The sequence below is a fragment of the Pleurodeles waltl genome, chromosome 12, assembly GCF_031143425.1.
Source record: "Pleurodeles waltl isolate 20211129_DDA chromosome 12, aPleWal1.hap1.20221129, whole genome shotgun sequence".
Lineage (NCBI taxonomy): Eukaryota > Metazoa > Chordata > Amphibia > Caudata > Salamandridae > Pleurodeles > Pleurodeles waltl.
The window spans coordinates 684,135,069-684,148,310 of record NC_090451.1 but is presented as its reverse complement, the minus strand read 5'-3'; the positions used below and the strand labels follow the sequence as shown (position 1 = coordinate 684,148,310).

Below are 13,242 nucleotides of genomic sequence, written 5' to 3'. Positions count from 1 at the left end.
TACATTAATATACAAAGCATTTCCAATGACAGGCATATACTGTTTTAGTGGAGGGACGCCTGGCTGCCAAACTAACCTTACAGACTTTGGGAGGAATGTCAAAAGCCATGAAATGTGTCCGCTCAATCTCCAAGCATGAAGGCGCAGAGTTGAGAAGTTCGGGTGGAGAACCCTCTCCTGCTGCTGCGACAGAAGATCCTCTCGAAGGGGCAGCCTGATCGGAGGATTGATGCTCATTTTGAGTAGCTCGGGATAACAGACTCTTTGGCCCTAATTATGTACATAGTGGTCTGGACCGCCATGCCGGCGGTGACAGGAATTTCCACCAACGGCATGGCGGTCCAGACCGCCATTTAATGAATGTGGTTGAACCGCCATATTTGAAACGCCCCCACTGCCAGGCTTCCACCACCAGGCAGCCTGGCAGTGGCGGCGTTTCTGATCCGACTGGGCAGCGCTGCCCGCCGGATAATGAGTCGGATTCCACCAGCCTTTCCCCCAGGGAAAGGCTGGCGTAATGAATGACTCAGGGCCCCTGCACTGCCCATGCACTTGGCATGGGCAGGGGCCCCCATGCACAGCCCCATCATGCATTTCACTGCCTGATTTACCCGCACTGATACATTGCCGCAGGCTCCATTTGAAGCCGACGTCATTGTTCAGGCCCAGCTTGGTGTTTATTATGTGGCCAGTGGTGGGGGGGGGATGGAGGGTGGGGGTGGGATGAGGGGTGGGGCTGGCGGTCTTCTGTTGACCATCAGCACCAATCTCAGCAGGTTTCCCCGCCAAGATCGTAATGACCCCCTTTGTGCCAAAACCGGAGCCACTAAGATGACTTGGCCCGTTCGTTCTTGTTCTTCTTGAGAAGGTTATACCCTGCTGTTCCAGCCATGTCCAGAGATGCAGAGCCTCTTGACAAATGGTCCACGACCCCACACTGCCCTGCTTGTTGCAGTACCACATTGCGGTGGTGTTGTCCGTGAACACCTGCACCATCTTCCCTTTCACAACAGGAAGAAATGCTTTCAATGCTAGCCGGATCGCCCAGAGCTCCAATAAGTTGATATGGAGCCCGGATTCCACCGAAGACCAGAGGCCCCTGATCACAAAGTAGCGAGAATAACAAACACTGCCTACTTCTGACATCGGGACCCCTTCTTTGGCTCCTTGGCCAAGAGAGCTGTAACTTCCTTGCGGTGTAAGATCAAATGATCCTCCACCAGCCGTTCTTTTATCGGAGGGATGGAGGGAGGAAAAGACTGGAAGGGGCAGGACTAGCCCTTCTGTATGATCTGCAAGACCCATTTGTCCGATGTTATGGACCACTAGTGAGGGAGATGAAACTGAATCCTCCCTCCAACTTGACGGACATGGTCTTGCAGAACCATACTAGGAGCGCCTGGGTGGTGACGGAAGGTACCACAACCTCGTCCTCGCACAGGATGCTGTGAAGCAGGGAGGACAGTGGCTAGTCTGTGGTTGACGTGGTACCACGCCCCTCCCGAAACTTCGAAAGGGGCGATAAGCAGACTGCTGGCGAACAGGCACTGAGAGGCCCAAGGATCAGACTGTAGCTTGAGAATTCTTGAATCTCTCAAGAGCAGAGTCTGCCTTCTCATTAAAAAGGCGTGAGTCATGTCCATCAAGTTCGACTGGACATCCCCCGAAAAGCCAGTGGTATGCAGCTGGTCGTGGCGTCGGAGGGCCACTGTCGAAGAAATCTTCCTGCCCAGCGAGTCGGTCGTGTCCAAGCCACACCTGATGGTAAACTTGGCTGCATCTCTCCCATCCTTGACAGCCTGGGTAAGATTTTCCTGTATGCCCTCCGGGACCTGGGGCAGCATTTGTGCCACTGTATCCCATAAAGTATGGGAAAAACGGCCTAATAGGCAAGAAGTGTTTACCGACCTCAATGCCAGGGTGGAGGAAGAAAATAACTTCTTTCCAAGTTGGTCCATCCTTTTGGATTCCCCATCCAGGGGATCAGAAGGGAAGGCACCACGGGAAGTGGAGGCTTGGACCACCAAGCTTTCCGGGGTGGGGTGTTGGGTGAGGAAACTAGGGTCGTTTAGAGCTGGTCAGTGGAGGCGGACGATTGTCCTATTCACAGGAGTCCCTGTGCTGGGTTTGGACGACGTCCCCAGAAGGACATCTGTAAGGGCTTCTGTGAAGGGTAACATCGGCTCTGATGTAGCAACCCCTGGCTGAAGCACCTCTGTCAGGAGATTAGTCCTGACTGGCATCGTAGGCAATTCTAGGTCCAAGACCTCAGCTGCCCTATGTACCACCATTGCATAAGATGCACCCTCCTCCATAGCCACAGAAGGAGGTGAGAGCATGCCAGCATCTGGAGAAGTATCCAGTCCACTGGCTTCCCCTAGATCCTCATACTAGTCCTGCTCCTGCTCCTGCTCCAATCCATATTCTAAAGGGTCCTCAGACCCCTCCCACTCCTCTCCTGTGCCAGGCTGTTCAAAATAAGCCTCAGGCACTGATCTGGGCCTAGTCGGTGCTGTCGAAGTCGGAATCGGCGTTGTACGATGTTGTTCAGTCTCTGGATCATTAGGAATGAGGATGAGTCTACCACCACCAGTGGCTGTCGGTGGTGGAGGGAGCGTCGATGTCGGACCTGGTGCCGAAGGAGGTCGACTATGAAAACCCAGCACCGGTCCGTATCCGCTATCGGATCCTGTGGTCCCCAATGGCGCTGAGGCCGCTGGTGTCGGATCTGATGGTGCCCCTGCCGACCCCTCGAGGTCCGAAGACCCACCCGTGGGAACAGCCCACTCAAAAACAAGGTGCATCGCCTCGTAAAATTCCTTTATTTGAACGGGGTCGCTCCGGCTCCAGGAAAGGGGGGGAGACGCGAAGTCGGCCCTAGCAACGGCTCAGCAGAACAGTGCTCAGAACATCGACGTTCCCGAGACGCCTCGTCGGCCCACGTGCATGGCAAAGCCTCAAAGCTTTCAGGGCCATGGCCCGGCAGTCGGAGCACTGCTGCGAGTCGTGATCCCTGTCGAGGCGGCAAAGACATACCTCATGGAGTCCATCGCCGACATTGTGGGATGACAGGCGCCGCACAGCTTGAACCCCGTCTGCCTAGAGGACATCCTCGCACAGACGACAAAAGATCTTCAATAAAATATCGAAAAAAGGCTTGCCAAAAAAGGCAAAGGATAGCTCGATCCCGGACCTGCGCTTAACAGGCGCGGAAGGAAAAGAACTGAAGTACATGCGCCGAGGTGGCGTCTATATAGACGACCGTAATGTCACAGACGGTGCCAACAATGCTCACGGAGCCCACGGAGCCGAACGACGTCACCAAACGGCGCGCGCAGGGTATTGCTCAGCAAAAAGATTCCGGATTCGAAGCTGACGTCAGGGAATTCAAAGGTAAGGAATCTGCAGCTAGAAGTCTCTATCACAACTCCTAGGCTGCACATCAGTGGTCAATGACTACAGACTTGCCAAGGCAGATTTCTTCACCTTTTGTGGCCTTTATACTGTAACTGGAAGTCCGCCAGCCAACTCTTGGAGTTCACCTCTACTGTTGGGGGCTCAGTGGTGGACTTTTCCCCAAACAGGGCAACTCAGGTACATTCGTCTCTTTATTAACCCAGAAGCAGCCAGTGCAGTCCTTCTTTGGTGCTGCCTTTCTTTGCCATGTCCAGGGGACAGCAGGGAAGTCCTTCTTCAGTCCTTTCTCCAGTACAGATGAGATCTGAGTGCCAGGGGTGCCATATTTATGCCCATAAATTGCCCTTGGGGATGCAGCGGTTACTGGCCAATGGGCTACCAGATACCCATCCCCTGATGACCGGTTTGGCATCTGTTCTCCCCTTTCTGTCCCAGGTGTCAGCCTGTCTACCACGACAAAAGAGAGGAACATCTTGTGCGTGTCCACCATTTGCCCTTCAAAGGTCGCTTCCCCTTGAAAGCTCGCCTTTGTGCTCACACCTTGCAAGGAATCCTGTCAGGGAGAGGTAACACTTCTTACAAAGGGAGGCCTCTATTGTGTCCTTTCCTGTGAGCTGTTCACACATCTCCCTAAGAGGGAAGAAGGCTGTCTTCTGGACAGCATCTACTAACAAGAGTGGCAATTTTCTAAAAGTTGCTTTTATTCAAAAGTTACATTGAATTAGCCTTGGAAATTGAGCCTGGCTTAATGTAACTAAAATGTTGATAGTCTAAAGTACCAACTTTAGTAGTGAAATTCAGTTAGCACAGCTGAGTTATGGGCATGTAACCCAGTACTCACCGATGGGGCTAGTAGTCTTTCCACAATAAAAATGACGATTTGGGGTTTTTACTGTTAGGGCACGTAACAATCCACGTCCTACTTTTTAATATACAGCACCATGCCTTAGGACCCAAGAGGCCTCCATTAGGGGTGACATATCCATTAAAGAACAAGTTACTTACCTTCAGAAACACATTATCTGGTAGAGACAACATCTAGACGAAGGATCCTTACCTTAGAATTTCCCAAGGTGTTAGACTGGATCTGGAAAGATTTTCTTGAGCAGTACCCAAGCGTGCCCTCAGGTGGCTTTATTTGGTTCCGAGAGGTGATGTACATGCTGTAGTTACGTCACAGTCACCTATAAAGGTGCCATCTCTGCACGAGGGCGGCAGTTACTTTTCACAACTTTCTAGGCCAGGAGCACAGAGCCATGAAATGCACTGACTTTGGTGTGTCCAAATTAGGGCCCTGAAAGGGATATCCCTAAACCTAGAAATGTGTCTGCACAGCAGGAACGAATGGGTGGGTCGGTAAGGAATTTGCGTCTAAATATTGCTTCTACCAGATAATTCATCACCGAAAATAAGTAACATGTTCATCTGATAGAGCTATCTAGACTCAGATACCTTACCTTAGAAAACTTACCTAAGCAATACCGTCCCTGGCGATTGTAGGAAAGTACCCTCTTTTTGGCATGGTTACCCCCACTTTTTGCATGCCTCAGTGTGCTTAGACTGTTTTGACTGGGATCCTACTAACCAGGACCCCAGTGATTGTGCTCTCTCCCTCTAAATTTGTTGCTCAGGACATTTATGCAAACCACAATTGGCATATTGGTGTCCCCTTATAAGTCCCTAGTATATGGTACTAAGGTACCCAGGGCATTGGGACACCAGGGGTTCCCCATGGGCTGACCATGTAATATTCAACCCATTGGAGCCCATTCAAAATGTGCCTGCAGGGCCTGCCATTGTGGCCTGCCATTGTAGCCTGCGTGAGAAGGTGCCTGTACCCTTTTACCACAGGTCACTACACCAGGTCACTGTAAATCACCCTACGGTAGGCCCTCCTAGCCAGAGGGAAGGGTGCAGGTCCATGTGTGAGAGGACACTACTGCATGAGCAGAGGTGCCCCTATGAACTCTAGCTTTATTGCACTGGACTTCGTAAGTGCGGGGAAGCCATTTTACCCATGTACTGAATAGCTACATAATGGTAACTCTGAACCTGGGCATGTTTGATATCAAACATGTCAGAGTCATACCCCAATACTGTTGCCAGTATTGGCTGCATGATTCCATGCACTCTGGGGCTCCTTAGAGGACACCTCAGTATTGCTCTTATCAGTTTTCTAGAGTTTTCCAGGCAACCCACGCTGCTGCCACCCCTTAGACAGGTTTCTGCCCTGCTGCTGTTTGACCAGGTCAAGCAGGGGAAGGCAGAACAAAGGATTTCCTCTGGGAGAGGGAGGCAACACTCTCTCCCTTGGAAATAGGTGTTACATAGCTTGGGAGGGGTAGCCTCCCAAGCCACCGGTATCCTTTAAAGGGCACATTTGGTGCCCTCGATGCATAAATTGGTTTGCACCAGTCCAGGGAACCTGCACGAAACTGGACAAAGGAGGGGGGAGTGACCACTACCCTGTCCATCACCACCCAGGGATGGCGCCAGAGCTCCTCCAGGTGGCCACCCGATTCTGCTATCTTGAAACTAAGATGCGCACAGGCCCCTGGGAGCATCTGAGTGGCCAGATCAGGAAGGTGAGGTCAGAGAACCCTCCTGATAGGTGGTCACTGTGCCAGGTGACCAAATCCCCTTTTAGGGCTATTTAGGGACTCTATTGCAGGTGGGTCCCCAGATTTGACGTGTAAGACTCCACCAGGACTCCTCTGCATTGTTTACTTCTACTTCTGGCCACTGGAACCACAATTGTACTCTTCAGGACCTGACAAGTCGGCAACTTCTGCGATGACTTCACTTTGCATTTTTGTTTCTCTGGCTCCTTCCAGCAACTGCAACATTTCCCTAGCTGTGCAGTCTCTGGGGTTGGCGAGACTTCAGCCTGCCCCAAGAAGATAGAAGGAATCTCTCTTGGAGTTAAGGAGACACTCTCCTGCATCTGCAGGCACCAACTGCAACAGCTTCCGGCTGCATGCATCTGCTCTCCTCCGGAAGTGTGTGGATCCTCCATCACAGGTGGTGATCTCGAGTGGTCCGCTTGGTACTCTCTATCTGCTGTCCAACTTGGGAGATGGTAAGCTCTTGTCTCTCCTTGCAGGGCAGTACCCCTGTGCATCATGACTCTTGCACATACCAAGGCTTGTTTGCTCCTGCTCCAAGGGATCTTTAGACTCCAAGTAGCCCCGGCCCCCAGCACTTCATCCTGCCAAGCACAGTCTCCTCTCTGCTGCTCCGGCAATGTGGGACTCCTCTTCAGGTGTGCTGACTGGGCCTCACTGTGACTTACTGTACCTGCTACCTGTGGGGGCTGCAACTGCTTCTGCTGGCTCTCCCAACTGCTGAGGGTCAGCCCAGACTACCCTCCAAGGGTCGAGTTCACTGGACCTTGCTAGTCCCCTTCAACCTTGCATCACCTCTTGTGCTGCTTCTTGTCTTTGCAAAGGCTTGTTGGTGGTTCTCCTAACCACGGACCAACTGCAACCCGACAGCTGACGTGAAACACCATCTGCACTGCTGCAAGGACTCCTCTTCAGCTCCTGCGCTGCACAGCTCGTCTTCATCCCCCGTCGACCTGGTTCTGCATCCACAGAAGGGTGGGTAGTGGCTCCTGCCACACCCAGACAGTCCATCGGGAACTGGACACTGTCCCCTTCTTTTGCAGGTCTTCTTCTGCCAGAATCCACCTTTGATTTCTTCCAGTCTGGTCCGGGTCATGCACAATCCCCTAGGTCCCCCTGTTAGAGCAGGTACTTACCTCTGGTCGCTTGGGTACATTCAAGTACTCACCTCTTAGAGTCCCTTGTTCTTCCAGCTTCACTCTAACTATTCCACATCCTTGAGGGGGCTTCTCTCTCCATTCCACTTTCTTAGTATATGATCTGGCCCTATCCTAGAGCCCTCACTCTCTATTTTCCACCATTATTGCAAATGCTTGTTGTTTTTAAGCTAATTGCTGATTGCTATTTTATATATATATATATATATATATATATATATATATATATATATATATATGGAAAATGTCAGTTACCCAGTGTACATCTGCTCATGGCATGTAGTGCTGCAGATTCACATGCTATGCATATCCCTTCCAACATCTAGTGTTGGGCTCGGAGTGTTACAAGTTGTTTTTCTTCGAAGAAGTCTTTTCGGAGTCACATGATCGAGTGACTCCTCCTCTCGGTTCCATTGCGCATGGGCACCGACTCCATTGTTAGATTGTTTTCCCACAGAGGGTGAAGAAAGGAGTGATAGAGTATAGAAAATAAAAGAGAAGTCCATCCAAATGTAAACGTATATACATATGTACAAATGTAGAAACTTAAACGACTACAGGATTCCAGGGAGGATGGAGGGTGCATGTGAATCTGCAGCACTACATGCCACAAACATATGTACACTGGGTAAGTGACATTTTCCGTTCGATGGCATGTGTAGCTGCAGATACACATGCTATGCATAGACTACAAAGCAGTTAGTCCTCCCAAAAAGTAGTGGCTAGCCTGTAGGAGTTGAACTTGTTTGGAATAACGTCTTTAAGACAGCTTGGCCTACAGTGGCTTGTTGCTGTGATAATATATCAACACAGTAGTAATTTGTAAATATATGAGGGGCTGACCATGTACCTGCTTTACATATGTCAACCATTGTATGTTTCCTAAAAAAGCCATTGTTGCACCCTTCGTTCTTGTAAAATGTGCTTTAGGAGTGATCAAAAGTTGTCTTTTTGCTTTGATAGAACATGTTTGTATACATCTAACAATCCATCTTGCTATACCTTGTTTTGATATAGTTCTGTCTATGTAGTACATAAGAGCTCTTTTGAAATCTAGAGTATGAAGAGCTCTTTCTGCCACAGAATCTGGCTGTGGAAAAAAGACTGGCAATTCCACTGTTTGATTGATGTGAAAAGGAGATACTACTTTTGGTAGAAATTTAGAATTTGTTCTTAGTTCATTCTTATGTTTGTGCTCTTGGAAAAAAGGTTCTTCAAGAGTGAATGCTTGTATTTCACTAACTCTTCTTAAAGAAGTAATAGCCACATGGAAGGCGACCTTCCATGTTAAAAATTGAATTTGGCAAGAGTGCATGGGTTCAAAAGGTGGTCCCATGAGTCTGGTAAGTACAATATTTAAATTACATGATGGAACAGGCGGTGTTCTGGGTAGACTGATGTGTTTCAATCCTTCCATGAAGGCTTTGATAACAGGAACTCTGAATAGAGAAGTATGATGAATAGTTTGTAGGTATGCAGATATTGCAGTAAGGTGTATTTTTATGGATGAAAAAGCCAAATTTCATTTCTGTAAATGAATTAAATAGCATACAATATCTTGTATAGATCCTGCAAGTGGATCTATGGTCTTAGATTGACAATAGTAGATAAATCTTCTCCACTTGCTTGCGTAGCAATGTCTAGTAGTAGGTTTTTGTGCTTGTTTAATTACTTCCATACATTCTGATGGAAGATTTAAATAACCAAATTCCATGACTTCAGAGCCAAATCGCTAGATTGAGAGCATTGAGATTTAGATGCCTGATGTGACCTTTGTTTTGTGTTAACAAATCTGGTCTGTGTGGGAGTTTGGAGTGAGGTACTACAGATAGGTCTAATGAACAAGTTACTTACCTTCAGTAACGAGGTATCTGGTAGAGACTCTATCTAGCTGCAGATTCCTTACCTTAGAATTCCCTGCAATCAGCTTCGAATCCGGAGTTTTTTGTGAGCAGTACCCTGCGCGCGCGCCGTCGGACGGCGTCGTTCGGATCCGCGTGCGTCATTCGGATCTGTGTGCGTCATCAGCCTCGTTGGAGTCGTCTATGACGTCATGGTTGTCTATATAGACGCCGTCTCGGCGCGCGTACGTCAGTTCTTTTCCACAACTTCCCGCGCCAGAAGCACAGAGTCATGGAAGAACCAACTAATACACTTTTAACCTCTTTTACTGCTTGGAGAAAAACACTATCATGCCTGTAAGAAAGGCAAAAGTTGCCAAAATGAAACATATATATATATATATATATATATATATACATATATATATATACATATATATATATATATACACATATGCATATGAGAAAAAAAAAAATCCCCAGAGCGGGGAGGCTTGGGTGGGTGTAAGGAATCTGCAGCTAGAGTGAGTCTCCACCAGATACCTCGTTACCGAAGATAAGTAACTTGTTCATCTGATAGAGACTTCTAGCTGCAGCTTCCTTACCTTAGAATAGATACCCAAGCTATAACCCATGGTGGTGGGTCTGAAGGAGATTTTTCTTTTTTTTTAAACTAGGAAGTCCTGCAAGAAAGAACGGGCAAAATGCCCCTCTCTTCTCACCTGGCTATCCAGGCAGTAGTGCTTCGCAAATGTGTGTAAAGAAGCTCACGTTGCGGCCTGACATATGTCCACCACCGGTACGCCACGTGCTAACGCAGTGGTAGCAGCTTTCCCCCTAGTGGAATGAGCTCTCAAGCCCTCGGGAGGCTGCTTCTTCGCCAAAGCGTAGCATATATTTATAGAGAGAACGACCCAGCGCGAAATGGATCGTTTCTGTACTGCCTGACCCTTCTTTGCACCAACGTACCCCACAAAGAGTTGGTCGTCCACCCGGAACTTTTTAGTGCGGTCGAGGTAGAACGATAACGCTCTTTTTGGGTCCAGTCGATGGAGAAGCTCCTCTTCCTTAGAGGGATGCGGTGGTGCAAAGAAGGTGGGCAGGGTGATACTTTGACACAGATGGAAAGGGGTCACCATCTTGGGGAGAAAAGAGGCACGAGTTCTTAACACCACCTTGTCAGGATATATCATTAGATAAGGAGGTTTAGAAGATAAAGCCTGCAGTTCACTCACTCTCCTGGCCGATGTAATTGCCACCAAAAAGGCTGTCTTAATAGTGAGCAGCCGGAGAGGACAGTTATGCAAGGGCTTGAAAGGCACACACATAAGGAAGGTAAGAACCAAATTAAGATCCCACTGGGGCATAACGAAAGGCACAGGCGGGAACAGATGTACAAGCCCTTTCAAAAATCTCTGTACTATAGGTGATTTAAACAGAGATGGTTGATCAGACAACTGAAGAAAAGCCGATAAGGCTGCAAGATAGCCCTTGAGAGTCCCCAAGGAGGAACCCTGCTGGGCGAGAGACAAAATAAACAAAAGGATGTTAGACAGAGAAGAAGAAAGAGGATCAATAGACCTCTCTGAACAATATGAAACAAAATGTTTCCAACGGCAGGCGTAGATCGACTTAGTAGAGGGACGCCTGGAAGCCAGAATAAAATCACAGACTTCGGGAGGGAGATCATAAAGCATCAACTGTCGCGCTCAATCTCCACGCATGAAGGCGCAGAGTTGACAGGTTCGAGTGGAGAACCTTCCTCTGCTGCTGCGACAGAAGATCCTCCCGAAGAGGCAGCCTGATTGGAGGACCAATGTTCATTTTGAGAAGCTCTGGATACCAAACTCTCCGTGCCCAATCCGGAGCCACAAGGATTACTTGGGCCCGGTCGTTCTTGATTTTCTTGAGAACTCTGGGCAGAAGTGGTATAGGTGGAAAAGCGTACAGGAGGCCTGAACTCCACTTGCGCCGAAAAGCGTCGCCTAGCGATAGCCCCCTTGGAAACTCCAACGTGCAAAACTGCTGACATTGCACGTTCTCTGCGGAGGCGAACAGATCTAACCAAGGCTCTCCCCACTGCTGAAAGAGTCCTTGCGCCACTTCTGGATGGAGACACCATTCGTGATCCTCTACGCATTTTCGGCTGAGTTTGTCTGCTCTGGCGTTCAGAGAACCTGCCAGGTGTTGAACCACCAGGGTCATGCCCTGCTGTTTCAGCCATGTCCAGAGACGTAAAGGGTCCACGACCCCACACCGCCCTGCTTGTTGCAGTACCACATTGCGGTAGTGTTGTCCGTGAACACCTGCACCACCTTCCCTTTCACAACAGGAAGAAATGCTTTTAATGCTAGCCGGATCGCCCGAAGCTCTAACAAGCTGATGTGGAGCCCAGATTCCGCCGGAGACCAGTGACCTCTGATCTCCACCTCCCCCAGATGGCCTCCCCATCCCAGAAGTGACGCATCTGTCACCACCGTAAGATCTGGTTGGGGAAGGGAGAGGGGTCTGCCCTTGACCCACTCTCAGTTCATTAACCACCACTGCAGATCTTCCGCAGTCCTCTCCGAGATCTGAACCACGTCGGTAAGATTTCCCTGATGCTGTGCCCATTGGAACTTCAGGTCCCACTGCAGAGCCCTCATGCGCCATCTGGCATGCTTGACCAACAGGATGCAGGAAGCCATGAGTTCCAGCAGCCTCAGAGTCTGTCTCACCGAGATCCAGGATAGAGGCCGAAACATCGGAATCATAACCTGAATATCCTGAACCCGCTGATCGGGAGGAGAAGCCCGATACTGCACTGTGGCCAGAACAGCTCCGATGAAAAAGAGCTTCTGAGAGGGAGTCAGGTGTGACTTCGGCACATTTATAGTGAACCCGAACGAATGCAAGAGGTCCGCCGTCGTCTGGAGGTGGGTCACAAGAGCCTGGGGCGTAGAAGCCTTCAACAGCCAACTTGGCCAAAAGAGCTGAAACTTCCTCGCGGAGCAAAGCTAAATGGTCCTCCATCAGTCATTCCTTTGTCGGAGGGATAGAAGGAGGGAAAGACAGGAAGGTATGATCTGCAGGACCCACTTGTCTGTGGTGATGAAAGCCAGTGAGGGAGATGAAAACGAATCCTCCCTCCAACTGGACGGATGTGATCCCGCAGAACCACACTAGGAGGGCTTGGGCGCAGTGGAGGGGGGCTGTGTGGCGTTCGACCTCTGGCCAGACCCTCTGGGTCTGATGTTACCACGTCCTCTTCCGGGATGCTGTGAAGCCTGAGGACGGTGGCTAAATTGTGGCTGGTGTGGCACCATGCCCCTCCCGAAGCTTCGGAAGGGGCGAAAGACAGACTGCTGTCGTGCCGGCGTTGAAAGGCCCAAGGATCTGGCTGTGGCGCGAGAATCCTTGAACCTCTCAAGCGCGGAGTCTGCCTTTTCGCTAAAAAGGCGAGAGCCATCAAAGGGCATGTCCATCAAGCTGGACTGGACATCCCCTGAAAACCCAGTAGAACGTAGCCAGGCGTGGCGACGAAGGGCCACTGACGATGAAGTCGCTCTGCCCAGCGAGTCGGTCGTATCCAAGCCACACCGGACTGTAAACTTGGCTGCATCTCTCCCATCCTTTACAACCTGGGTGAGTGTCCCGTACGCCCTCCGGGACCTGGGGCAGCACTTGCGCCACCGTATCCCATAAAGTATGGGAATAACGTCCCAATAGGCAAGAGGTGTTTACAGACCTCAATGCCAGGCTGGAGGAGGAAAACATCTTCTTCCCAAGCTGATCCAGCCTCTTGGATTCTCTATCCAGGGGAGCGGAAGGGAAGGCACCACGTGAAGTAGAGGCTTGGACAATCAAGCTCTCAGGAGTGGGGTGTTGTGTCAGGAAACTAGGGTCGCTGGGAGCGGGTCTATGCCGGCGGCCGACCGTCCTATTCACAGGAGCCCCTGTGCTGGGTTTGGACCACATACCCAGAAGGACGTCTGTAAGAGCCTCATTGAAGGGCAACGACGGTTCCGATGTTGACACCCCCGGCTGAAGCACTTCTGTCAGGATATTTGTCCTGCCCTACGCACCACCATAGCGAAAGTAACCCCCTCCTCCGTAGCCACATTAGGAGGAGAGAGCATACCAGTATCTGGAGATGTGTCCAGTCCACTGGCCTCCCCTAGATCCACATACCAGTCCTGCTGCAAACCTGATTCTAAAGGGTCC

General features: G+C 50.1%; 1 protein-coding gene across 1 annotated transcript in view; it reads right to left on the bottom strand.

The window, feature by feature from the left end:
* Nucleotides 1-13,242, bottom strand: part of DNAH2 (dynein axonemal heavy chain 2) — a 1,666,550-nt gene that overhangs the window by 408,523 nt on the left and 1,244,785 nt on the right. The gene's annotated exons all lie outside the window — the stretch shown is intronic.